Here is a 27,203-nt window from a genome sequence, read left to right as displayed (position 1 = left end):
ATGAGCAGAACCAGGAGATCATTATACACTTCGACAACGATATTGTATGAGGATGTATTCTGATGGAAGTGGATTTCTTTGACAAAGACCTAACTGAGTTTCAATTGATAAATGATGGACAGAAGCAGCTACACCCAAAGAAAGAACACTGGGAAACTAATGTGAACTATTTGCATTTTTGTTTTTCTTCCTGGTTATTTTTACCTTCTGAATCCAATTCTCCCTGTGCAACAAGAGAACTGTTCGGTTCTGCAAACATATATTGTATCTAGGATACACTGCAACATACCTAACATATATAGGACTGCTTGCCATCTAGGGGAAGGGGTAAAGGGAGGGAGGAGAAAAATCGGAACAGAAGCGAGTACAAGGGATAATGTTGTAAAAAAAATTACCCTGGCATGGATTCTGTCAATATAAAGTTATTATAAAATAAAATAAAATTTAAAAAAATAAACTGTATTCAGACTCCATAATTCTTTCTCTGGATGAGTGTTTAGGAATTGTCTTTGATCATGAGAAGAGTCAAGTCTATCATAGTTGATCATCATACACTGTTGCTGTTACTGTGTACAATGTTTATCTGGTTCTACTCACTTCACTCAGCATCAGTTCATGTAAGTCTTTCAAGTTTTTTTCTGAAATCTGCCTGCTCTTTATTTTTATAGCACACTAGTATTCCATTATATTCATAGACCACATCTTGTTCTGCCATTCTACAACTGAAGGGCATTTCCTCAATTTTCAAGTCTACCACGGCAAAAAGAGGTGCTATAAATATTTTGAGTGTGTCTATTTTTTCACACTTTCTCTAACATTTATCATTTTTCTCTTCTGTCAGGTAAGCCAACTTGATGGTTATAAGGTGGTATCTCAAAGATGATTTAATGTGCATTTCTTAATCAATAGTGATTTAGAGTATTTTTATGGGATTGTTGATAATTTTTGCTTTCTTCTGAAAAGTGCCTTTTCATTTCCTTTGGTCATTTATCAACTGGAAAATGATTCTTATTTTTATAAAATACTTACTTCCCTGCATATTTGAATAATGAGGCTTTTATCAGAGAAACTTCTTGTAAAACTCCTGCCTTCCCTCTATCCCACTTCCTTCTTTCTTTCTAATTTCAGATGTTTTGGTTTATTTGTGCAAAATCTTTTTAATTTCATGTAATCATAATTACCTTCCTTTACTTCTTATCATCTTTATTTCTTGTTTGATAAAAAAAAACCAAAAAAAAAAAAAAAAAACAAAACTCTTCCCTTATTCATAGATCTGACAGGTAATTTTTTCCCATTTTCCCCTAATTTACCTATATCACTGTTTATGTCTAAATCATGTACCCATTTTGAATCTATATTGTTATACCCTGGAGGATCTTGATCTGTGCCTAATTTCTGCCAACCTGGTCTCTAGTTTTCCCATCAATTTTTATCAAAAAGGTAATTTCTTGCCCCAAAGCTCACATCTTTGGGTTTATCAAACACCAGATTACTAAGGTCATTTACAATTGTTTTATGTACCTAATTTATATCATTGATCCACCACTTTATTTCTTAGCCACTACTAGATTGTTTTGGTGATTACCATTTTGTAATGTAGTTTGAAATGGGTTGATGCTAGGTTATCTGGAAGGCATTTTTAACCTGGGGTTCAAAGACTTCCAAGAATTCTATCTATAAATTTCTGATGGTCTATGAAGATAGATAGGGTAAATTACATCTTTATTTTAATAGGAGTTTTATTTGTAATCATATGTATTTTATTTTATCCACTGATGAACACAATTCTGAAAAAGGGTTGCCAAAGTAGGCTATGAATCAAAAAAGTTGAAAAAACTTCTGAACTAGAGAGGATTCTGATATTAGGCAAAGATATTTAAGTTCTAATATGATAATTAAAATGAGATAAAAGTCAAGTTTAAGTCTTTTAATTACTTGCTAAATTGAGAAATCTACATCAGTATGTTATATATCAATGGATTAGCAAATTTGTATAATGTATCCATTATAAGCCAGTCATGGTGCTATGTGTTTGGGGTAAGGAATGAAATAATATAGTCATAGAAGGAGCTAAAGCAAGAATATGTGAAATGGATATAATATATAAAAAACAATAAATTAATAATCAATATTTAAAATATTATAAGATATGTGAATAAGCAATATATGTAAATGAAAAATAAGTAGAATAAATGCAAAGTGGTCATATATAACAGAGTTTAAGAAGGAAGACTGTTGGGAAGATCAAGAAAGGCTCAATGTAGAATATGGTGCTTAAGTTGCATCTTGAAGGAAGAAAAAATTCTATGAGTCAAAAGTGAGGTGGGAGAGCATTCTAGGAATATAAGATGGCCAGCACAAGGGCACAGAGATGGGAGATTGAGTGTTCTTTGTGAAGAATAGAAGAATACTAGTTTGCCTGGATCTCAAAGTGTGGGAGGAGGAGTAATATATGAGGTCAGTAAGGCTGGGGCTAAATTGCGAAGGTCTTAACTCTCTCTTTTTAGAAAGAAAAGATCTAGTCTTACTTTGGCTGTCCCTGGCCATATTTCTACTACTTCCATGCTGTGAGTATACTGATTCTTTGCACTCAGTAGAGATACTGAGCTGCTCCTTATGCTTAAAATCATTTGCTGTTATGATTGAGGCTCTCTTATCATGCTGAGGCTGATGGGGCACAGTCTTCTGTAAGTGCTATATTAGAAATTCAGTCATAAGCTTTCCCAGAAAGATCTTATCATTCCAGATTCATCCAGGATTGAAGACTGACACCCCAGGCAACATGAAGTTACCAAGCATAGCAAAGCACATAAGATACCAACTAGGGGAAACCTGAATACATAAATTTCTTTGGTCAAATCCCTAAGAGTTGGCACACTTGTGAATATACAAAGTGACATGCACAGGGTAGTGAAATTTCCTGGGAATCTCAATCATGTGGCCACAGCCTTCCCCAATTTTGATGTGAATTATCTTCAAACCCAGGGGAGGGGAAAGAAGAGAGTGGGAGAGGGGAAGAGAGAGGGAGAGAGAGGGAAAGGGGAAGAAGCAGAGGGAAAGAGGGAGAGAGGAACAGGAAAAGGGGGAAGGGGAAAGAAAAGGAGAACAGGAAGAGGGAGAAGAGAAGGAGAGGGAGACAGGGAGAAGAGAGGGAGACAGGGAGAAGAGAAGGAGAGGGAGACGGGGAGAAAAAGAGAGACAAGGATGAAGGGGAGAGGTTAAGGATGGATGTAAGGGGAGGGGAGTGGGGGGAAGAGGGCAGGGGGCAGGAGCAGGTTTCGATTTGTATTCTGAGTCTTTTCAGCTTTGGGTCTATTTCAAGGTGGTTAGCTTGTTTAATCATGAGTACTTTGTAATTGCTGTTGGTCATCCTGTAGCCCAATTACTAAGTTTTTCAAGGTTAATTATCTATATAATATTGCCATTACTGTATAAATTGTTCTGATTCTGCTTACTTCACTATGAATTTGTTCATACAAGTCATAGTAGCAATATTACTGGACATGCACATTTTAATAACTATAATAATTTGGGGCATGTCTCCAAGAGTTGTTCAGTCATTTATACTCATTTCCAACTACTACCAGTGATGCAGCAGAATATTTGTTTTATTTTTATTTCTAGTTCCAATTTCTAATGGGAGTTAGTTGGTATAGTAGATGTGAGTTCTGGAGTCAGGAAGACTTTTCTTCCTGTGATTAAATTTGGCCTAAATTTACTAACTATATAGCCCTGGACAAGTTTGCCTCACTTTGCCTCAGTTCCCTCATTTTACAAATGAATTAGTGAAGGAAATGGCAAAGTACTCCAATATCTTTGCCTAGAAATCCTCAAAAGGGATCAAAGAGATTTGGACATGACTGAAAATGACTGAACAAGAACAAATAATTTTTAATACACTATTGAATAATGGTGGAGATAATAAACATCTAGCTTATCTCCACTGCATATAAGGGTTGCTCTTGTTTTAAATGGATACCACTTACCATTTCCCCCAATACTTAAAAAATTAAGACTATTGATTTAAAGGTCAAATAGTGAAGTGGAAGTGTGGAAGTACTTTGGCCATATAATGAGAAGATGGGACGCATTGGAAAAGATCCTAATGTTGGGAAAGACTGAAGGCAAAAGAAAAAGGGGATGACAGAGGATGAATTCCAAATTCTTTCCCTTATTACTTCCCCACTTTCGTCTCCCCATTGAGAAAGCAAACAATTCAGTACAAGTTATACATTTGTAGTCATGCAAAATATTTCCATAATAATCATCTTGTGAAAGAAAACATGATCAGACACGATCTCAAGCCTCTACTTGTCCAATTCTAATTTTTAAAACAATTATTTTCTTCAGTGACTTTTTGTGCCTTTCTTTTCATTAGGATATTATTTTCATTCTTTTTTTTTTTTAATCAAACATAGCCCTACTATGTTGTTGGACTTATGTCTGGTTTGAACTTTTCTTTGAGACTTTCTTTGTAGATATTTTAAGTCATTATTTTCTATTTGTATCTCAAATTTCATTGCCACCATAGTAGATTTTCACGGTCAAGTTCTTTTTTTTGTTTGCTCATTATTCCAGTCTCCTTGAATTTGGACTTTATATTAATGCAAGGCTCTGCACACTTCTGTTGGTGGGGTGGGTGGAGATGTTTCACCTGAGATTTTCAGATTTCTGTTGTTTTCACAGTTCAAAATGGGAATCTGAAAATTTTCAGTGCTTTCAAAGTGATGTGATTTGGGGAAAGTTATGTTCACTGCTTTCCTAGTCTGAGCTCTGAAAATTCCTTAACCAGATTTGGGACTTATTAGCCTGTGTGAGTTTCAGTAGATTGTTGCTGGACTTAGACATTGTTAGCTGATTGGGAGACTTCAGTTTCTGAGATACTGAATTGCTGGTTTCCCTTTGGTCTGGAACACTTTTGCCTATTCCATTTTAGGTTTATATGATAGGCTAAATTACTGAGTTACCACTTTGCTCCTGAGTTCAGAGCCCCACTGATATATATATATATATATATATACACACACATATACATACATACATATATATATACGTATATATATACACGTATATATATGTATGTATGTATTTGTATACGTATATATATATATATATATATATATTTCTAGAACTTGTTTTGTGCTGAATACTTAGCTAGACCCTGGTTTGCTTGCCACTACTCCTTTCACTCCTGGATTTATGCTACAGATCTGAATAATAGGTAGGAAGCACAGCTGCCAAATAGTACTGATTCCTGCACCCAATGCTAGTTCAGGGATCTCCGGGGCTCATATTCTATTCTGATGCTTCCTTCTCAGGTGTTCTGTCTCAGTTCATTTTCTATTCATGAGGTACTGGATTTCTTACCATTGCTATCATTGAGCATTTTTGGCTAATTCCCACTTCAGTGTCAGTAGACCTGGTGTTTGTATTTGTGTGTGTGTGTGTGTGTGTGTGTGTGTGTGTGTGTGTGTGTGTGTAGTGTCTTCCTAAATTGCCCTGACTTTTTCTTGGCTTTCTCAATCAGAATTCATTTACCATGTTTTCTAGATTGTTGTCTAGTCAGTGTATTGCATAACTAAACCAAAAGGGTTTTTTCTCACTTTGTTATTTTGACCCTGCACAGCCCTTTTCTCTATCTTAAACATCTTATATTGGCAACTAAAAATATTATGGGGTTCTATAAGAACAGATCATCTAACTGACAGTAGGGCAATCTATTCTCTATTCTTTATCTTCATCCATTTGACAATAAAATTATTTTATTGCCCTTTCAAGAAGAAGAGAAAGAAACATACATTATTAAGTACCTACTATGTGCCAAGCACAGTATGAAGAACTTTGCAAATATTATCTAATTTGGCAATCATAACAGCTTTTTGATGTAGAAGGCTGTTTTATATATTTAAATTTTACATTTGAGTAAATAGGTAGATAAAGGTTAAGTGTCTTGCCTAGGGTCACACAATTGTGTTATAATAGTGCAACTGTTATAAAGTTATGACTCAGTTCAAAGTTCTCAGTTCAGAGAATCAGAGCACAGAGTTCTGTGCAGGGTACTAATACCCCATGAAACATACAAGCTCTTTAGTACCTTTCTCTCTAACTTAGTTTTATTATTCATTTATATGAACCACCTAGGGCAGGTTATGACAAGCAGATGGTGGTTAAGAATGACAAAATATTATCAGACTTAATTTAAAAAATTAATTTCTGGGTCACTGCATTGAAGTCTTGCTCCCTTTGGGCTATGGGAGATAGCCTGGTTAGAACTAATCTGGAACTTGGAATCAGAGAATCTCAGAGTTAGGAGTTCCAAAGATTATGCAGTTTTATAGTGTAAGAATCTTCTCATTGCCAACAAGTGATCACACATATCCTTCATTTGAAGACTTTTAAGTGAAGAGCAACTCACTATTTTTCCAGATAATTCATTCACATTTTGGAGAACTCTGTTAGGAAATGTTAACTTGTATCAAACCCAAATCTGCCTTTCTGCTACTTCTATCCATTGCCCTTTGTTGATTAAACTGATTCCTCATCTACTTGTTAGCCCTTCAAATATTTGAAGGAAAATTTTATCATGGCTATGTCTGAAATTTCCCCTTCACCAGGCTAAATATCCCCCAGTTTCTTTAATCAACTTTATGTAGTATAATCTTGAGTTATTTTACAATTATCTAGACTCTATTCCCTCTTTATATATATTTTCAAAAATCTAGCACCTCGAATTGAATAAGTACACCTAGAGTGTCTAATCAGAAATCTGGATTCTAGTTCCAGCTCTGCCAATATCTATTCATATGACTTTGAGAAAATTTAAAGACTCTTAATAGAATGTCAGCTCCTTGAAGGCTCCTATCTTGTACACTCATTAGCACAGGGTAGGGATTTAATAAATCCTGATTGATTAATCTTTAAAAGCATGTCCAAATAGTATCATAATTTAATGAGTGACATCTAATTAATTTTTAGTTTTTTGGAATTGGGTCATAATATCTCATCCTTTCCCTAATGGGTCTATTTAGAACAATAAGCAGACCCAATGAAGGGTGGTAATTGTACCAAGGAAATAAATTTCTGTATGCAGAGGGCAGGATCCTTTTGATTCAAAACATATTCCTTATTTGGAATATGGAGAATATCTTTATTGCTCTTCAGATCTGACACAATGTGAAATGTAGACAATACATAATACTAATACTAGTGAGTACTATATAATCCATTAAGGATTATAAAGTATTTTACAAATATCTCAGTTAATCCTCACAACAACCCTAGAAGAGAAATACTCTTACTATTTCCATTTTACAGATGATGAAACTGATGCAGAAAAATTAAATGACTTGCCCAGGGTCACAAATTAGTGTTGCTATTGCATTCAAAAGTTATCCTAGCCAGGAGAAACATGACTAGGAATATGCAACTCAGATAGTAAGGATAGGCAGGGCTTGAAAGGACAGGTCTTCTAAGCTCTCTCTTAATTTCACATTCTTTATCTAATGGATAGGAGAATAGATTTTTGACTTTCTTTCTTTCTTTCTTTCTTTCTTTCTTTCTTTCTTTCTTTCTTTCTTTCTTTCTTTCTTTCTTTCTTTCTTTCTTTCTTTCTTTCTTTCTTTCTTTCTTTCTTTCTTTCAATCATTCTTCTCTTCCAGAAGACAAAGCAGTATCATTCCTATCTGCTTTGTAGACAGTGGTGGATAGGAGGGTATTCTTCTAAAGGCAGAAAGTTCACTATAAATTTTTGCTCTCTTTTATCTCTCCCTATCTCTCCCTCCCCACCAATGCTAGGATTTGGTTAAGTCTATATAACCGTGTGTAAAACTGTGTCCACCTAGGTTCAGGAGAGTTATCCAGGACCAAAGTCCTTTTAGAAGCAATTCTCTGTGTTGTTTTTAGGATAATTGTTAAGGAATCTAACTTCATTAGAATGATAAAAGTGATTTTGGATTGATTTGTCCATTTATATTGATTCAGGTATTTCTTCTGATAAGCTACTTGTGGGAAAACCCCATTAAATATCTCTGCTTCTTGAGCAAAATTGCATATTTATTTAGTGGAGTTCATTGTATCAGTTATTTTAATGACCAAAACTCTGGAAGATTCTCAGAGTACTGGCCTTTAGCTCATTTGGAGTATGGCAATCTCATTAACAAGTTATTTTCTGAGCTTTGTTTTCCACAATTGTAAGATGAGGGCATTGATTCTATAAGACAGATTTCTTAATTTTTCCAGAAATGCCATTTTAATTTATATAAACATATTTTTGATTTGTACAAATTAATGACTATAATTTCTTTATGGCAGACATTTCTTTAACTATATATTGACTTTTAACTTATGTCAAATTTTACCTTTTGTAAAATGCCAAGTGATTATATCTTAAGTTCTATAATTACCTAGGGTTCACAAAGAAATTCATTCAACAACATTTGGAAAAACACTTTCTTTGCAAAAAGCATTTTTGGAGCTTTTAAAAGAAAAAAAAATACACTATTCCTTCTTATAAGAAGCACTAATACATTGTTGGTAGAGTTGTGAACTAATTCAATCATTCTGGAACTATGCCCAAAAGACTATCAAACTGCATTCCCCCTCAGGTCCACAGGCCTGAGCCACCAGGCTCTACTGGGTCTGTATCTCAAAGAGATCATAAAAAAGGGAAAGGGACCCACATGTGCAAAAATGTTTGTAGCAGTTCTTTTTGTAGTGGCAAAGAATTAGATCCTAAGTGAATGCCCATTAATTGGAGAATGGCTGAATAAGTTATGGTACATGAGTGTTATGGAATATTATTTTTGTATAAGAAATGATCAGCAGGATGATTTCAGCAAGGCCTGGAGAGACTTTCCTGAACTGTGTTAAATGAAGTGAGTAGAATCAAGAGAACATTGTATACAGCAACAAGATTATATGAAAACCAATTCTGATTGACATGGCTCTTTTTAACAGTGAGATAATTCAGGCCAGTACCCAGAGAGAGCCATTTGCACACAAAAAGAGGACTGTGGGGACTGAGTGTGGATCACAACATATTATTTTCACTTTTTGTTGTTATTGTTTGCTTGTATTTTGTTTTCTTTCTCATTTCCTCCCTTTTTGATCTGCTTTTTCTTGTGCAGCATATAGAAGAATTGTACGTTTAACATATTGGATTACTTGTCTCTGGGGAGAATGGTAAGGAAGAGAAAAAATTTGGAATACAAGGTTTTGCAAGGGTGAATGTTGAAAACTATGTGTATGTTTTGAAAATAAAAAAAGCTTTAAAAAAGAAGCTTATGTTTTAATAACTTTATTGAGATACACACAAAAATGATAGAATTACAAGATAAAATGCAATGGAAAGAAGAGAAAGATCTGAGAGTGTTTTCAGCTGAGGGAATCAGTCAAGTTTCAAGATGGAAGTGACATCTGAACTAGATCATAAAGGCTGAGAAGGAATTAAAAAATTGGAAATGAGGACAGATTGCATTCCAGACAAAAGTGATGAGCCATAGGAATGATTGGATGAAATCAGGGGGAAAAATTAAGTATAAATTAGTTTGGACCATAGAATATGAGAAGTAGAGCATTATAAAAAAAGTTAGGAAAGTAAGTTGGAATCTGAATCTTAAGTACTAAATTAAGGTGTTTGTATTTTATCTTCAAAGAGTAGAGAACCACTAAAGGTTTACTTAGATCAGAAATTCTTACATATGCTTTTCTGATCAGACTCCATAATACATAGAAATATAATAAAAGCTAATTAATTTGAAATGATAGGGTCTTCTGGTGTTAATGATAAGCTCAAATCCCTGGACAAGAGTTGTAGGAGTTATATGTTCTTTCATCCAGGATAAGAAAAAGGTTGCTGAATGAAATAGACCAGGCATTGTAAGTCACAATTCATTTTGTGAGCTAGAAGTTTGAGAAGGAGCCCATCAGATCCACAAAGGGAGGAATGTGTCCTTGGGACAAACCTTCAGGTGGTAGAGGGTTGGCAGTGGGTCACATAGCCTCTGTTTTGGCCAACTATAGGTAGAAAGAAAATGTCCTCTCCAAGTAGGGGGGCTCACACTGATGCCTTGGGGGAGACTTTATCCTCTTCTGTTGCCTATGTAGCAGCTTATAGTTAATTAAACCTGTGCATAAACAGAACAAGGAAGGATGTAAAAGTAATGAGCTGACAACCCGGTGCGTATTATGCTGGGCTTCGAAGAGAATTTAATTTGAAGAAGAATTATGCACAGACTGAAAGACAGTCCATTAAAGCAAACCAACTGTCTGGAAAGAGATAAAACAAAAATGGATTCTGCCTTCTTTGAAATAAATGGGAGAGCCTCTCATTTGTTGGTACCATGTGGTCCTTAGGTTGTGAACCCGTATATGAATGAGAAAGCAAAATGCTGGATCGAGGAAAAAAAAAAGCTGGTAGAGAAGGAAGATACTTGGGCTAGGGTGCAGAGAAAGTGAGCATTGGAGCACCCTGGGACAGTGGAGACATTTCAGCTTTCTTCCTTGCTCTAAACTGGACCTTTTGAGGCTTCTTATATTGGTGATACAATAATAACTGTAACTATTAATAACTTTAACTAATAGTAACATAAAATATGACTCTATGAAAAGTAGTATTACATAGTGGATAGAGATAGAATCAGGAATGAGGAAGACTCCAGTCCTATTCCCTTTGACTGCATGGCAAATCACAGTCTTTTAGTATTCTAAACAACTTTCTATGATTATAAGTGGCAGAAGAGTTACTGATCAGCATTAATAGAGGAATTTTCTTTACCAGGGAGTTTCTGGTGCTAATAAAATCACTAGTCCAATTCCTTCCAACAACCTTTTCTCCCAATCCCCTTCCAAAAATATTTCTTTCATGTTTAATTAATCTGTCCTCTCTAATGGGGCCTCAGAACCAGAATGGAGGGATAATAAACAACCATTACAGGACAACTTTTCTTTCATTTCAAATAATGAAAATAATACAGTCCTACCCACATCCCATTCAATAGTGGAAACAATGATTATTGATAACACAGCTAATTTCTTGCTCTGTAATAAGTTTCATAATATTCAGAACTGGGAGGATCCTGAGAGCTGAAGTAAGTTGCTAAAAATCACAAACTTTCCTCCCCAATAGAATAAGTATTAGTTGACACCTGGAACCACCTCCTCCAGGTTAACCAGTTGTGTAGCTTCCTTACTCTTAATTCCTCAATCCTCTACTGAAAGTAGGGAAGAACATATCATTATGTCTTTTCTGAAGCCATTATTGGTCATTATGATTCCTCAGAGTTTGGCTTTCTTTTAGTGTTATTTCAAGTTACTTTTTTGAAGTTATTTTGTATATTGGTTTTTCAAATGTCTCTGAATTTCAAACATTCAAATATTCACAAATATTCATTCAAGTATAATAATATTTCATTACATTCATATACCAAAATTTATTCAGCTTTTTTTTTAAAGAACAGGTACTAACTTTCATTCTGGTTTTTGATAAAGTTACACTTGTAAAGAATGATAGATCAGGAACAGAGACACCAAAGTTTGCATACCAGTTTTGTCACTAGCTCTATGACTTTGGATAAATTACCTCCTCACCCCAGGCCTAATTTTCTTCCTCTCTGTAATGAGGATGTTAAAATAGATGATCTTAAAGGTCTCTTCCAGCTTTAATCATGATTGTATGATATTTCAGAGGGAGAGTCCAAAACTCCATCAGAGACTCCTAGCTGGATCAATAGACAATTACTAATAATCTCTTAATTGGGGGATTTAGAATTCTTTTGTACTATCTTGCTTACTGACTCACTTTCATTGAGCAATTTGGGAGCCTGGATTACACAAATAAAAAGAGAGTAACACCTTTTCTCTTGTCTCTCCACATCAAAAATCTGTATAAAAGATCATGTCCCTATAGACCAAGTCACAGGGAAGACTGTGGAACTGTGAATTGTAATGCGATTTAACTGGTGCTTTCAAATCTAGTTAAATGGATGTATAGCGATCAAGGAAATTGGCTAGCTAAGGAATTGCTTGTCCTACCTAGGTCCTGGATCTAGAGGAATCAAGAAGATAAAATTTTATTATTTGAGAAGTCTCCTGACTATGGAATCAATAATTCCATTCTTCTTTTTACATTGCTCTCCTCCCCCAATCCCATCCTTGTAAAGACAGCATTTAAGTGAAGTTAACCCATAAGAGGACTCAAATGTCTTTTCCCTTAAAAAAAAAAAAAACACATTGATCTTTGGTTGGGGACTTTGAGGACCTTATACCTCTGTAAATCCAAGCATGGGTTGCTATGGAAACTAGAATTCAGTTGACCCTCTCTGTCTCTCTGTGTTAGAAAGGGGGTAGACTCAGGTCACCAAATAATCCCAGGTTATATTGAGATAACTCAGTCCTTTTACTTAGATTGCTAAGCATAAGGAGAACTTATTCTTTTTCCCCTTGAAAGAATCAAGGTGTATGGAGAGCTCATTGATTTAGGTTTTGATTTTGTTGCTTTAAAGACTCACAAGATCATCAACAACCAGACTACTTATTGTGCTCAGAGGGCCCTGGCATGGTTAATTCTATAGATCAGTTCCTTGTTTAGATATATAGAATGTTATTATATTCTCAGAGTTGGAAGGTTTGCTCTAAGCTATACTTGAACTCGAATCTTCTCTACATTATTCCTAGCAAGTGATGTTCCAATAGTTATTTGAGGACCTCCAAGATAGGAAAACTATTCATTTCCAAGGCATCTTATTGTACTTTTGGGCAACTCTTGGTTGTTGGAAAGTGTTTCTTTACATGAAGGCAAAATCTGTCTCTCTGGAATGTTGTCTCATTGCTCCAGGTTCTATCTTATGAGAGCCATAGAGCAAACCTAATCCTTTTCCATATGGCAATTCTTCAAATATGTTAAAACTTCATGAAACATTTCAAAAACCAGAAACAACTCAAATCTGAGCTAAACATTCCCAGCTGTTTCAAATGATCCTTATATACCATGATTTATAAGACCATTTCAGTTACTCATCTTGTGAAAATCATACCTAAAATATAGCCTTGGAGCTTCAATTGAGAAATGGACTGACTGGAGAAGAAAGGGGATTATTACCTCTCTCATTTTGGGACTCTATGCTTCTATTAATATAACTTAGAGTTATATTTACTTTTTTCTTGAATTCCATACATTGACTCAGATTGAACTTGTAGTCTAATAAAACTTCCAGATAATTCTACATAAACTCTATTCTACCCATATGTCCCCATTCAATACTTATGCAGCTGATTTCTTCTGCTGATGTCATTGTATTAATCTTACTGGGTGATGAATTTGGACATGATGTTTCTCTAGTTTGGGGTGGACTATCATATCTTGATATTCACTGTCTCTCTCTGCTTTTCCTGAATCTTCTGCTTTTTTTCTGGACACATATCTTTAACTTCATAGTAGCTGCTGAGAGTTGTTTCTTGCTACCCACTTCTTCATCTTTTTCAGGACCATCTGTTGACCATCTAATCTCCAATATATTAAGATGTCACAATGATTAGAGAATATATTTCTGCTTAATGTAGACTGACAGCTCTTTAGTCATAGCTAGAGGCTATAAGTCCCCATATACAATTAACAAAAGCCTGACAGAGTCTTAAAAATAAATATTTTCATTTTCCATACTTTGTCTGAGTCTGAGATTGCAGCCCTTTGACCATTCATTTAACTGATTTAGGATTAGAAATCCCTGAGGTACTCTCTGGCTAAGCACATAAATAAGGTAGCTCAAAAGGTAAACAAAGAAGATATCTGTTATTATTGTCCATCAAGCTGGCCTTTATTCCTTCATTTATTATGGCAAAATCTCCTAGATTTGATGTGGCAGTTTGACTAGTAAAAAGTCTATCTCCCTAGATTTGTTTATAGTTCATGATTGAGTTAGGTGATGATTGGTCAATTTATAATCAGAGAACTGTGTTTCAGTTCTGGTTTCTATATTTTGGAAGAGACACCAAAAAACCAGAGAGCATTCAGGTACACCTCTTAAAAAAGAATAACTAGGATGGTTAAAAAATTTGAAATCATGCTACATGAGGAATAGTTAAAAGACAAAGAAATATTTAGCTATAAAAATAGAAGATTCTTTTTTGGGAAGAGGATTCATGCAGAGCAGCTGTCTTCTGTTATCTGTGGGGCTATATAAGAAGTATTAGACTTATACTATGAAGCATGAGAAGAAAGAATGATGACCAGTAGAGGAAAGAAGTTGCATGATCTTGGAGCAATCACTTGCCTTTTCTGGTTTTCAGCTTCATTTATAAAGTTGGAAGGTTGACTACATTTTATAAGATTCCTTTGATTGTTAACATTCTAAGATATCTACAAGTCTATAATCAGTCAGCAAACATTTAACAATTGCTTACTATGTGATAGTCATTAGGGATACAAAGACAAAAGCAAAACATACTCTGCCCTTGAGAAACTTGTATTGTTAAAACTACAATTATATTTATATTTATATACATATATGTATGTATATTTCTCTACATATAAATGTATGAAAACAAATACAAGAAAATTGGAGGATTGGTGCCAATTAATTCATATATACATATTAATTCATATATACATAGATAAGGTCTGTCCTTGGTTTATTGTAAATGGCCCTGAAATACACCCCGGGAAATGGCAGAAGGTTGGCCGAAACCTAAACAATTTGCTAAAACAAGAAGGGCCAAATGTTGTAAATGTTTTCCCCCTCTGGGCATTAATTAATGAAGTCATTGAAGGAGCCTCTAACAACGGCAAGGTTCGGCAATTACCCCCGGGTCCTCAGATAACTTGGGAAGACGCTGAGGGAAATACGGGCACTGTCCGCCCTTACATAGTTCCTAATCTACCTATTAACCTATGGGGAAGAGATATTCTCTCACAAATGGGTATTATTATGTGCAGCCCCAATTCTGTAGTCACAAGACAAATGCTAAGCCAGGGTTTTCTCCCTCAACTAGGATCAGGGAAAAATAACCAAGGTATCAATCAGCCTTTACAAGTACAGCCGTACCCTGGCCGTGCTGGCCTTGGTTTTCAGAACCATTTTTTATAAGGGCCACTGGTCCGCCCAGCCTGCAGGCGGACAAGATCAAAACACTCCAGTCTGGTTTGACCAGTGGCCCCTTTCCAAAGAAAATATGTTGCCCCGTCCATAGATCCTTTTCGCTTGAAATACCCCAAAACTGCCACTAGACCTTAACCCTAATTTCATTTAGGTACCCCAAAGCTAGACCTCAACATTTGGGGCACACTCAGAACCAATCTGGGTTTTGAGCTGTTCAAGCAGTATTCTTCCGGGAAGAATCTGCGTTCTTTCTTTGGTCTCACACTATCTCTAAAGGTAGTAGGGAGAATATGCTTTGCTTGAAGAAACTCCCTCTGTCCAAATCCTTTAGAACTATGTCTTTGAACTTTGAAGAGGAGTCAAGATTCTAGAGGTAGAAGTGAGGAAGGCTTATATACTAAGTCTACATAGTCAGGAGATTGCAGATGCTCTGTCATATAAGAGAACTATCTGAAGATTACTAGATCATACTACTGTGCAGTGGCCCTAGAGTCAGGAGGACCTGAGTTTTATGTAACCATAGACACTAGCTAGCTATGTGATCTCAGACAAGTCATTTGATTATGATTGTCTCCTAAAAAGGTGGTATCTTTGATAGAGGAAAGTTAAAGGAGCAGAAAATTGGGAAAATATAAGGGGTTTTGTTTTGATCATGTTAGTTCGGTATACTTATAGAACATCCCATTGGAAGTTAGTCACATGGCAATGGAGTTCAGCAGAGAGAATCAAATTGAACATATAGATCTTAGTTTTATCTTCATACAGGTAAGTAAGAGGTAGGTTGTGGTTCAGTGTAAGGAAGCACTTCCTTATGCATAATCAATGCCTTATGCAATCATATAGTATAATGGAAAGAGCATTGGGTATGGAGGGGTCTGAGGACCTGAATCTTGACTCTTCTGTTTTCTACCTTTGTAATTTTGGGTAGGTCAGTTAACTTCTCAAGGCTCAAAGCTCCTCACTTGTAAAATGGGGAGAAGTTGGATTAGATGGACTGTACGGAACTTTCTAACTTTAAGTTTGTCTAAAATTGTAGACTCTTTAGTCCCCATTTTCCTTAGTTGTAAAGGGAAGGGATTGTCTAAGGATATGGTGAACAAGGAGAGAAAATAAGTGCTTGTTAATGGAAAGCAATTAAATGAAATAAAAGTAAAATGAAAGGATTGGATTAAATCATCTCTAATGTTTCTTCTAAGCTTAGCAGTAAGGCTTGCTGCAGGTTTGATGGGAAGCAGTGTGTGCCAGACAATTTGAACCACTACTACCAACACCTTGACCATCGTTTCCTTTCTAACCACAGTAGAGATAGCCCAGAAACCTTAAGTCAAGAGCCTTGAGAATAGTAATATCTCTCCAAACCACCAAACTTGCTTCTAACACAGCCCCTGAAACCATTATTTTTGGAAAATGAGCCTTTCTTTTTCATCATTGTCAGCAACATCTGCTGACCAATTACCACCAAAAGGCATATGGGCACAAGGGTGTTGGGAATAGCAGTAGCCTCTGGATCACAATTCCTGCTTCTAGCCAGGTTCTCCCATTTGGAGAGGTGGCTCCCATAGAGAAGGGATTAGCCATCCACAGCAACTGCCAATCAAATTCTATTCACAGGACAGGCAAGTGAGCCTAATTGAAACAGTGAGGCACTCAGAGAGATCCAGGAGGCAACATGCACCTGCTAGCTTTAACTATCACCACCATCTTGACCCCCATCTCTCTTCAGACCCTAATGGACACAGGAGGCTTTATAATGGTAATGTTTCCAGTCCAAATGTCAAATGATACAATATTTAAAAAAACTAGTATGAATTTATCAGGGGAACTGGCATTAAAGAAGAGATATGACCATATGCTTTGCTATTGTACTCTAGGGACCATGAGATTTTCTATCTAACTTGTAGCTGAAACTTTTTACGTGTATTCTCTTCCCTTTTATTTAGCAGGGACCATTTTACTTTTCTGTTTTTATTCCCAGCACTGAACACAATGCTTTTCATATAATAGGTGCTTTAGAAATGCTTCATTCATTCATTCATTCATTCATCAGTGAATTTTCTGTCACTGGAACTGTTTGATGAGAAGTTGAACTCTCTGTATTTGTGTAAAGGTTGTAATAAAATATCTCTAAGGTTTCTTTTAATTTTGAGGGAATATGTCCCAATGAATCTTCATTCAAATGGAGTAAATGAGATAATATATATAAAATACTTTGGAAGCCTTAAAGCAATATACAAATGTAAACTATTGTCATGTGAGTTTCTTGAAGGCAAGGACTATTTCCTTTTTGTCTTTGTATCCTGAATATCTACAACAGTGTTTGGTACATAATAGGTGCTTTTACAAATGCTCATGGATTAATTTTTCTTTAAAAATGGTCTTTCATTTTTTCCAATGATATATAAAAATTTTTTTATCAGATTATGAATTTCAAATTTTTCCAAAATTTTCTTCCCTTTTCCTCTTTCACTTCCCTAAGAGAGTAAGTAAATTGATATAGGTTATCTATATGCATGATTGATTCTTTTTTTATAGCTTTTTATTTACAAGTTATATGCATGGGTAATTTTACAGCATTGACAGTTGCCAAACTTTTGTTCCAATTTTTCCCCTCCTTCCCCATCCCCTTCCCTCAATGGCAGGTTGACTAATACATGCTAAATATGTTAAAGTATAAATTAAATACAATATAAGTATACATGTCCTAACACTTATTTTGCTGTACAAAAAGAATAGGACTTTGAAATAGTGTACAATTAGCCTGTGAAGGAAATCAAAAAAGCAGGTGGACAAAAATAGAGGGATTGAGAATTCTATGTAATGGTTCATAGTCATTTCCCCGAGTTCTTTCCCTGGGTGTAGCTGGTTCATTTCATTACTGCTCTATTGGAACTGATTTGGTTCATTTCATTGCTGAGGATGGCCAGGTCCGTCAGAACTGATCATCATAAGTATTGTTTTTGAAGTATATAATGATCTCCTGGTCCTGCTCATTTCACTCAGCATCAGTTCATGTAAGTGTCTCCAGGCCTCTCCGAAATCATCCTGCTGGTCATTTCTTACAGAACAAAAATATTCCATAATATTCATATACCACAATTTATTCGGCCATTCTCCAATTGATGGGCATCCATTCAGTTTCCAGTAACTACATTTAGGTCCCACCTCCCCCAGCAGAGGCCCAGCCCAATGTCCTTCTACATCCTTGAGTCTTTCTTGGTTCTTGGGGTTTCCTAGTTCTTGATTTGCTGGCTTTTAACAGCACTATGGGCACCTGAGTGCTCTGAACAGTCTATAAGAATGGGTCACATTCCTTGTATTTGGCAGATTTCATACTCATTGTCTTGTCTCTTGTTGGGAAGAGATTAGAAGTTTGATGCTAAAGCCTCCCTTCTTACAGGCCTCAGCATGTGGGAAGCACAGCAACTGCTGTGAAAACAACCCCAATCAATACTTAATCCGGTGCAGCAGCCAGCCTTTTCAAAGCTTCATCGGTATTGATTTCTCTGGGCTGCTCTTCCCCTTTTGTAGTAATCAGCCCCTTTGCTCAGCACACTCAACAAGGAATGTTTCACTTCTTTTTAGACTTCAGAATGTATTGCTTAACTCCTCCGAGTTTTTAATCTCTTAGATGGTGGAGGGGAAGGTGGAAAGGAGGACTGGATTTCCTTATTTAGGAAGAACCACCTGGTAATCAGGTGTTCAATGTGAAGGTGATGGTGAACTAAAGCAAGCTGTTCTCATCTCTGCCTTTCCTCTGAGACCAAACATAGGTGCTCTTACAACTTTTCTTTCTCTTACTTTTTGTATCTTCCTAGGCATGAAGGGAATTTAGTTAATATTTTTGTGTCTATATGAGGTTACCAAATCAATGAATCATTGACTGTTTTCCTTTGCTTTCAAATTCTTTGGAGGCCATATTGACCCAACCGCAATCTGAAATTGCTAATGGAGTCTTGAGATCTAATTAAAATTATTAATACAAATTTTTTATATCTTTATCTATCACAGTCACTTCTTAATGTCTTACCCCCAACAGACCCCTCCATCATAACAAAGAAAAACAGTTAAACAAAGCCAATAATGTAAAGGTCGGTATTGTTTACCTTCTAGTAATCCATAAACACTTATTATCTACTATGTACCGGGCACTGTGCTGAGTATAGGAATACAAAAAGAAGCAAAAAAACAGTCCCTTGCCCTCAAGGGGTAGACAACTTGCAAATGAATATATAGTAAGTAACATATGTATGGAATATTTAGGAAAGAATTATCTGAGGGAAGACATTGGAAGTAAGAAAAGCTGAGAAAGGCTTCCTGTTAAAGATAAGATTTTAGTTGGAATTTAGAGGAAGCCAAGGAAATCAAGAGGGTAGAGTTTAGGAATTAAGACATTTCAAACCTAGGTGATGGTCCAGAGCTGAGAGATGTAGTGTCATATTCATAGAATAGCTGGGGGCTAGTGTTGCTGCATGGAAGAGTACTTACTGAGGAGTAAAATATGAGAAATATGGAAAGGTAAGAGGGGGATAGGTTATAAAGGTCTGTAAATGCCAAATAGAGCATTTTTCATTTGTTCCAGAAGGTAATAGGGAGCCATTGGAGTTTGAGTAGGAAGGTATCATAATAAAACTTGCATTCTAGGAAAATTACTTTAGTGGTTCAATGTAGGATGGATTGGAGTGGAGACAGATTTAAGGCAAACAGACAGACCAATAGACTATTGCAGTAACCCAGGCATGAGGTGATAAAAGCCAGTACCAGAATGGTGGCAGACTCATAGGAGAGAATGGAGAATATTTAAGAGATGTTAGAGAGGGAAAATTGGATGGGCTTTGACAACAGATTGAATATGGAGGAAGACAGTGAGAAATCCAGCATGACTCCTAAGTTACAAACCTGAGGGACTGAAAGGAAGATGTTGCCTTCTATTGCAATAGGAAAGGTAAGAAGAGGGGAAGATTTTTGGGGTAGGGGTAATGAGTGCTGTTTTAGACATGTTGATTTTAAGATGTCTACTGGACACCCAAAAGATGAGTCTGTTGTTTGCTCATGAGGCTCCATTTCCTGTTTCTATACATTTATATGAGCTTACCCCCATGCCTGAAATTCTCTGTTTCTCTGTCTCTGTCTGTCTCTGTGTGTCTATTTCTTCATCTCTCTTTTTCCTCATCTCTCCCTTTTAGTTCCCCTGATTTATTTCAAGTCTCAGTTCAAAAGCTACCTTCCTCATGAAATCCTTGTCTTCAGGTACTAGTGACTGTTCTTCTGAGATTAGTTTCCATTAACTCTATATCCTAACTCTATATAGCATGTATGTACTTAGTTTTTCTTTTTTGGTAACATTTTTGCTTCCCCCAATAGACGGTGAGCTTTTTGAAAGCAGGCACATTTTTTTTCCTTTTGTATTGGACCATTTAATAAATGCTTGTTGACTTATTGACTGTTAGTGAATTCTCAGTTTCATTTCCCCCATTTCTCTAGAGAAAGAAGGATGTATTTTACTATATCTCCTTTGGAATCAAGACAGATCATTCCATTTAATCTGAATTCAAATACCTATTAGTGTTGATTTTTATCACATTATATTTACTGCATATTTTTTGGTTCTACTTTTCTTGCTCTGCCATCAGTTCATACACATTACTTTTTCCATATTTCTCTGAATATCTTATTTCATAATTTTCCAGTGTAATACTATTTCATTACATTCACATGCTACAATTTGTTCCATCATTCTCTGAAATGATAGTCACTTAATTTGTTTCCATTTTTTTTTGCTATCACAAGAAGTACTGCTATGAATATTTTGTTATATATAAGACCTTTCTGTCTTTGACCTCCTTGGGATTTATGCACAGTTATAGGGTTGTGGGGTGGAAAGTCAAAGGGCATGAACAGTTTAATAGATTTTCTCTCATAGTTTCAAATTATTGTCCAGAATAGTTGGACCAATTCTCAGCTCCATTACTGGCATATTAGTTCACTTGTCTTCTTAAGAGGCCAATTTTTAAAACTGCTTTTCCATGGCTGGGCTCTCTGAGGATGGGGTCAAATCAATGTAGAGAGGAACTCTCTCATTTCAGTACTAAGTGGAGATTTCCAAGTGCTTTAAGGCACTTTCCTACTCTAGATTGTGTGATCTTTCTAAATTACGAGCTTCTATCAGTAGAAGTGAACTCTAGACTAGGAAGGAGAAATAAAAGTGGTTAACAGGATGTTGAAACCCAAGATTAATGAGGAGATTATAAGGCTAGTTGCCTGCAATGATTTCAAGGTCCCTGAATGGGGCAAATTAAATCCCCAAATACTTTATATTATCAACAATTATTTTAAATGGAATTTTTCTTTGTATGTTTTGCTGTTGGATTTTGTTAGTGATATATAAAAATGCTGATGACTTATGTGGATTTATTTTGTATCCTGCAACTTTGCTAAAGTTGTGGATTATTTAAAATAGCTTTTTAGTTGATTCTCTGGGGTTCTCTAAGTATACCATCATCATCTGCAAAGAGTGATAATTTGGTTTCCTCATACCTACTCCTCACATTGGCTTTTTAAAAAATCTTTTGTCATTTTTGACAGTCTAATGGTTATGAGTTAAAACTTCAGAATTGTTTTAATTTGGATATTTTTTGATAGTAATCACTAACTTTCTTTCAAATAGTTGTTGATAGCTTACATTTCTTTGTTTGACAATGAGGTAATTTTCATGTCATTGGTCCACTAATTTATTGAAGATTATGGAATTATAGATTTAAAGCTGAAAAGCACCACAGAAATCATCTAGCTAAATTCTATCAAACTCACATAGATATGAGATTACTAATGCATACATAAAAATCCCTGTGCACTAGCTATGTATTAACTTTGTTTTAAAGTGTAACATTAACTATGTTTTATAGCATTTTTGTTAAGTACTTCTCAATTTATTTTAATCTATTCCTATTGTAGCTGGGAGAGTTGTAGGCTGCATGATACTCCTGGCTACATGCTTGATATTTATAATCTAACCTAAGTGAAGAAACTGAGGTCCAGTGAAGTTAAGTGACTTGGCCACCCCCCCCCCCCCCCACCCCCCCCCCCCCCCCACCCCCCCCCCCCCACCCCCCCCCCCCCCACCCCCCCCCCCCCCCACCCCCCCCCCCCCCCCCACCCCCCCCCCCCCCCACCCCCCCCCCCCCACCCCCCCCCCCCCACCCCCCCCCCCCCACCCCCCCCCCCCCACCCCCCCCCCCCCCCACCCCCCCCCCCCCCCCCCCACCCCCCCCCCCCCCCCACCCCCCCCCCCCCACCCCCCCCCCCCCCCACCCCCCCCCCCCCACCCCCCCCCCCCCCCCACCCCCCCCCCCCCCACCCCCCCCCCCCCCCCCCCACCCCCCCCCCCCCCACCCCCCCCCCCCCCCCACCCCCCCCCCCCCCCACCCCCCCCCCCCCCCCACCCCCCCCCCCCCCCCCACCCCCCCCCCCCCCCCCACCCCCCCCCCCCCACCCCCCCCCCCCCACCCCCCCCCCCCCCCACCCCCCCCCCCCCCACCCCCCCCCCCCCACCCCCCCCCCCCCCCCCCCCACCCCCCCCCCCCCCACCCCCCCCCCCCCCACCCCCCCCCCCCCCCCACCCCCCCCCCCCCCCCACCCCCCCCCCCCCCACCCCCCCCCCCCCCCCCACCCCCCCCCCCCCCACCCCCCCCCCCCCCCCCCCCCACCCCCCCCCCCCCCCCCCCACCCCCCCCCCCCCACCCCCCCCCCCCCCACCCCCCCCCCCCCACCCCCCCCCCCCCACCCCCCCCCCCCCCCACCCCCCCCCCCCCACCCCCCCCCCCCCACCCCCCCCCCCCCACCCCCCCCCCCCCACCCCCCCCCCCCCCCCCCCCACCCCCCCCCCCCCACCCCCCCCCCCCCACCCCCCCCCCCCCCCACCCCCCCCCCCCCCCACCCCCCCCCCCCCACCCCCCCCCCCCCCCACCCCCCCCCCCCCACCCCCCCCCCCCCCACCCCCCCCCCCCCCCACCCCCCCCCCCCCACCCCCCCCCCCCCACCCCCCCCCCCCCACCCCCCCCCCCCCACCCCCCCCCCCCCCACCCCCCCCCCCCCCACCCCCCCCCCCCCACCCCCCCCCCCCCCCACCCCCCCCCCCCCCCCCCCCCACCCCCCCCCCCCCACCCCCCCCCCCCCACCCCCCCCCCCCCACCCCCCCCCCCCCCCACCCCCCCCCCCCCACCCCCCCCCCCCCACCCCCCCCCCCCCCCACCCCCCCCCCCCCCCACCCCCCCCCCCCCCCCCCCCACCCCCCCCCCCCCCCACCCCCCCCCCCCCACCCCCCCCCCCCCCACCCCCCCCCCCCCCCCCCCCCACCCCCCCCCCCCCCACCCCCCCCCCCCCACCCCCCCCCCCCCCCCCCCCCCCACCCCCCCCCCCCCCACCCCCCCCCCCCCCCCCCCACCCCCCCCCCCCCACCCCCCCCCCCCCACCCCCCCCCCCCCCCACCCCCCCCCCCCCACCCCCCCCCCCCCCCCACCCCCCCCCCCCCCCCCCACCCCCCCCCCCCCCCCCCCACCCCCCCCCCCCCCACCCCCCCCCCCCCCACCCCCCCCCCCCCCCCCCCCCACCCCCCCCCCCCCCCACCCCCCCCCCCCCACCCCCCCCCCCCCCCCCACCCCCCCCCCCCCCCACCCCCCCCCCCCCCACCCCCCCCCCCCCCACCCCCCCCCCCCCACCCCCCCCCCCCCACCCCCCCCCCCCCCACCCCCCCCTCCCCCCACTCAGTGACTCAACACGCTTGGGATCTCAGAGCGCAGGCGCAGCACAGTCCTGCTAGTGCCTCACTGCTGCCCCCTGCAGTCTGTAGAGGAAGCTCGATAACACACCCAGCCCCCCCCCAAAGAAAGACTCCAGTTTTTTCTGTTTTTCTTTGGTAGTTTGTCTCTGATTAATAGACAGAATGAGCAAGAAGCTGAAGAGGACTTTAACCCTTGACAGCTTCTACACAGATAGAGAGCAGACTCTAAATCCTGAGGAGACTAAAAACAGGCAGTCCCCAGGTGATTCCCCAAAGGAGGAGATCGTCTGTTCCTCAGCACAGATGAACCTCATAGAAGTGATTAAAAAGGCTCTCACAAGGGAGCTAGAAGAAAAATGGGGAAAGCAGAGTGAGGCTTGGCAAAAGGAGAAGGAAGCTTGGGAAAAGGAGAGGGAGGCTTGGCAAAAGAGCCTGGAGAAGTCAGTTAAAGAGAGAGTGGATAAAGAAGTAAAATCCTTGAAAAATAGGATTAGTGAACTGGAAACAGAAAACAGCTCTCTAAAAAACAAAATTGGCGAAATGGAAAAAAATTCCACAGAACAAAAGAACTCAATTGGACAACTAGAGAAAGATTTTAAAAAAGTGAGTGAAGAGAATACTTCACTGAAAATCAGAATTGAACAAGTGGAATTGAATGACTCGAGGAGACAAGAAGAATCAGTCAAGCAAATCCAAAAAAATCAAACAATGGAGAAAAATGTGAAATACCTTCTGGGGAAGACAACAGACCTGGAAAACAGATCCAGGAGAGACAATCTGAGAATCATTGGACTCCCAGAAAAACATGATGAAAAAAAGAGCCTGGACACTGTCTTCCAGGAAATTATCAAAGAGAACTGCCCAGAAGTCATAGGAACAGAGGAAAAAATAAACATTGAAAGGATTCATCGATCACCCACTGAAAGGGATCCTAAAATCAAAACACCAAGGAATATAGTGGCCAAATGCCAGAACCCTCAGATGAAAGAAAAAATATTGCAAGCGGCTAGAAAAACCCAATTCAAGTATCAAGGAGCCACAATAAGGATCACCCAGGATCTGGCAGCATCCACATTAAAAGATCGAAGGGCCTGGAATATGATATTCCGAAAGGCTAAGGAACTTGGTATGCAACCAAAAATAACTTACCCAGCGAGAATGAGCATCTTTTTCCAGGGAAGAAGATGGACATTCAACGAAGTAAGCGAATTTCATCTATTTCTGATGAAAAAACCAGAACTTAACAAAAAGTTTGATCTACAAATATAGAACTCAAGAGAAATCTAAAAAGGAAACACACCTGAAGCGGGGAGATACATGCAGGTTAAAGGTAAAAGGTTGGAGCAAAATCTACTATGCTTCAGGTGAAGTCAAAAAAGCAGGGGTAGCCATCCTGATCTCAGATCAAGCTAAAGCAAAAATTGACCTAATTAAAAGAGATAAGGAAGGACACTATATCTTGCTAAAGGGTAGCATGGATAATGAAGCACTATCTATATTAAACATATATGCACCAAGTGGGGAAGCATCTAAATTCTTAAAAGAGAAACTAAGAGAGCTGCAAGAAGAAATAGACAGTAAAACTATAATAGTGGGAGATCTTAACCTTGCACTCTCAGAATTAGATAAATCAAACCAGAAAATAAATAAGAAAGAAGTCAAAGAGGTAAACAGAATACTAGAAAAGCTAGATATGATAGATCTCTGGAGAAAATGTAATGGAGACAGAAAGGAATACACTTTCTTTTCAGCAGTTCATGGAACCTATACAAAAATTGACCATATATTAGGACATAAAAACCTCAAACTCAAATGTAGTAAGGCAGAAATAGTAAATGCATCCTTTTCAGACCACGATGCAATGAAAATTACATTCAACAAAAAAGCAGGGGGAAGTAGACCAAAAAATAATTGGAAACTAAATAATCTCATACTAAAGAATGATTGGGTAAAACAGCAAATCATAGACATAATTAATAACTTCACCCAAGAAAACGATAATAATGAGACATCATACCAAAATGTATGGGATGCAGCCAAAGCGGTAATAAGGGAAATTTCATATTTCTAGAGGCCTATTTGTATAAAATAGAGAAAGAGAAGGTCAATGAATTGGGTTTGCAATTAAAAATGCTAGAAAAGGAACAAATTAAAAACCCTCAGTCAAACACTAAACTTGAAATTCTAAAAGTAAAAGGTGAGATCAATAAAATTGAAAGTAAAAAAAACTATTGAATTGATTAATAAAACTAAGAGTTGGTTCTATGAAAAAACCAACAAAATAGACAAACCCTTAGTAAATCTGATTAAAAAAAGGAAAGAGGAAAATCAAATTGTTAGTCTTAAAAATGAAAAGGGAGAACTCACCACTAACGAAGAGGAAATTAGAGCAATAATTAGGAGTTACTTTGCCCAACTTTATGCCAATAAATTCGACAACTTAAATGAAATAGAAAAATACCTCCAAAAATACAGCTTGCCCAAACTAACAGAGGAAGAAGTAAATATCCTAAACAGTCCCATCTCAGAAAAAGAAATAGAACAAACTATCAATCAACTCCCTAAGAAAAAATCCCCAGGACCAGATGGATTTACATGTGAATTCTACCAAACATTTAAAGAACAATTAACTCCAATGTTATATAAACTATTTGAAAAAATAGGGATTGAAGGAGTCCTACCAAACTCCTTTTATGACACAGATATGGTACTGATACCTAAACCAGGTAGGCTGAAAACAGAGAAAGAAAATTATAGACCAATCTCCCTAATGAATATTGATGCTAAAATCTTAAATAAAATATTAGCAAAAAGATTACAGAAAATTGTCACCAGGATAATACACTATGACCAAGTAGGATTTATACCAGGAATGCAGGGCTGGTTCAATATTAGGAAAACTATTAGCATAATTGACTATATCAATAACCAAACAAACAAAAACCACATGATCATCTCAATAGATGCAGAAAAAGCATTTGATAAAATCCAACATCCATTCCTAATAAAAACACTTGAGAGCATAGGAATAAATGGACTTTTCCTTAAAATAGTCAGGAGCATATATTTAAAACCATCAGTAAGCATCATATGCAATGGGGAAAAACTGGAACCTTTCCCAGTAAGATCTGGAGTGAAGCAAGGTTGCCCACTATCACCATTATTATTTAATATCGTATTAGAAACACTAGCCTCGGCAATAAGAGTCGAGAAAGATATAAAAGGAATTAGAGTAGGCAATGAGGAAACCAAACTATCACTCTTTGCAGATGATATGATGGTATACCTAGAGAACCCCAGAGATTCTACCAAAAAGCTATTGGAAATCATTCATA

The sequence above is a fragment of the Antechinus flavipes genome, chromosome 2 (genome assembly GCF_016432865.1).
Source record: "Antechinus flavipes isolate AdamAnt ecotype Samford, QLD, Australia chromosome 2, AdamAnt_v2, whole genome shotgun sequence".
NCBI lineage: Eukaryota > Metazoa > Chordata > Mammalia > Dasyuromorphia > Dasyuridae > Antechinus > Antechinus flavipes.
The sequence above is the reverse complement of the archived record's forward strand: the minus strand, read 5'-3'. Positions refer to the sequence as shown.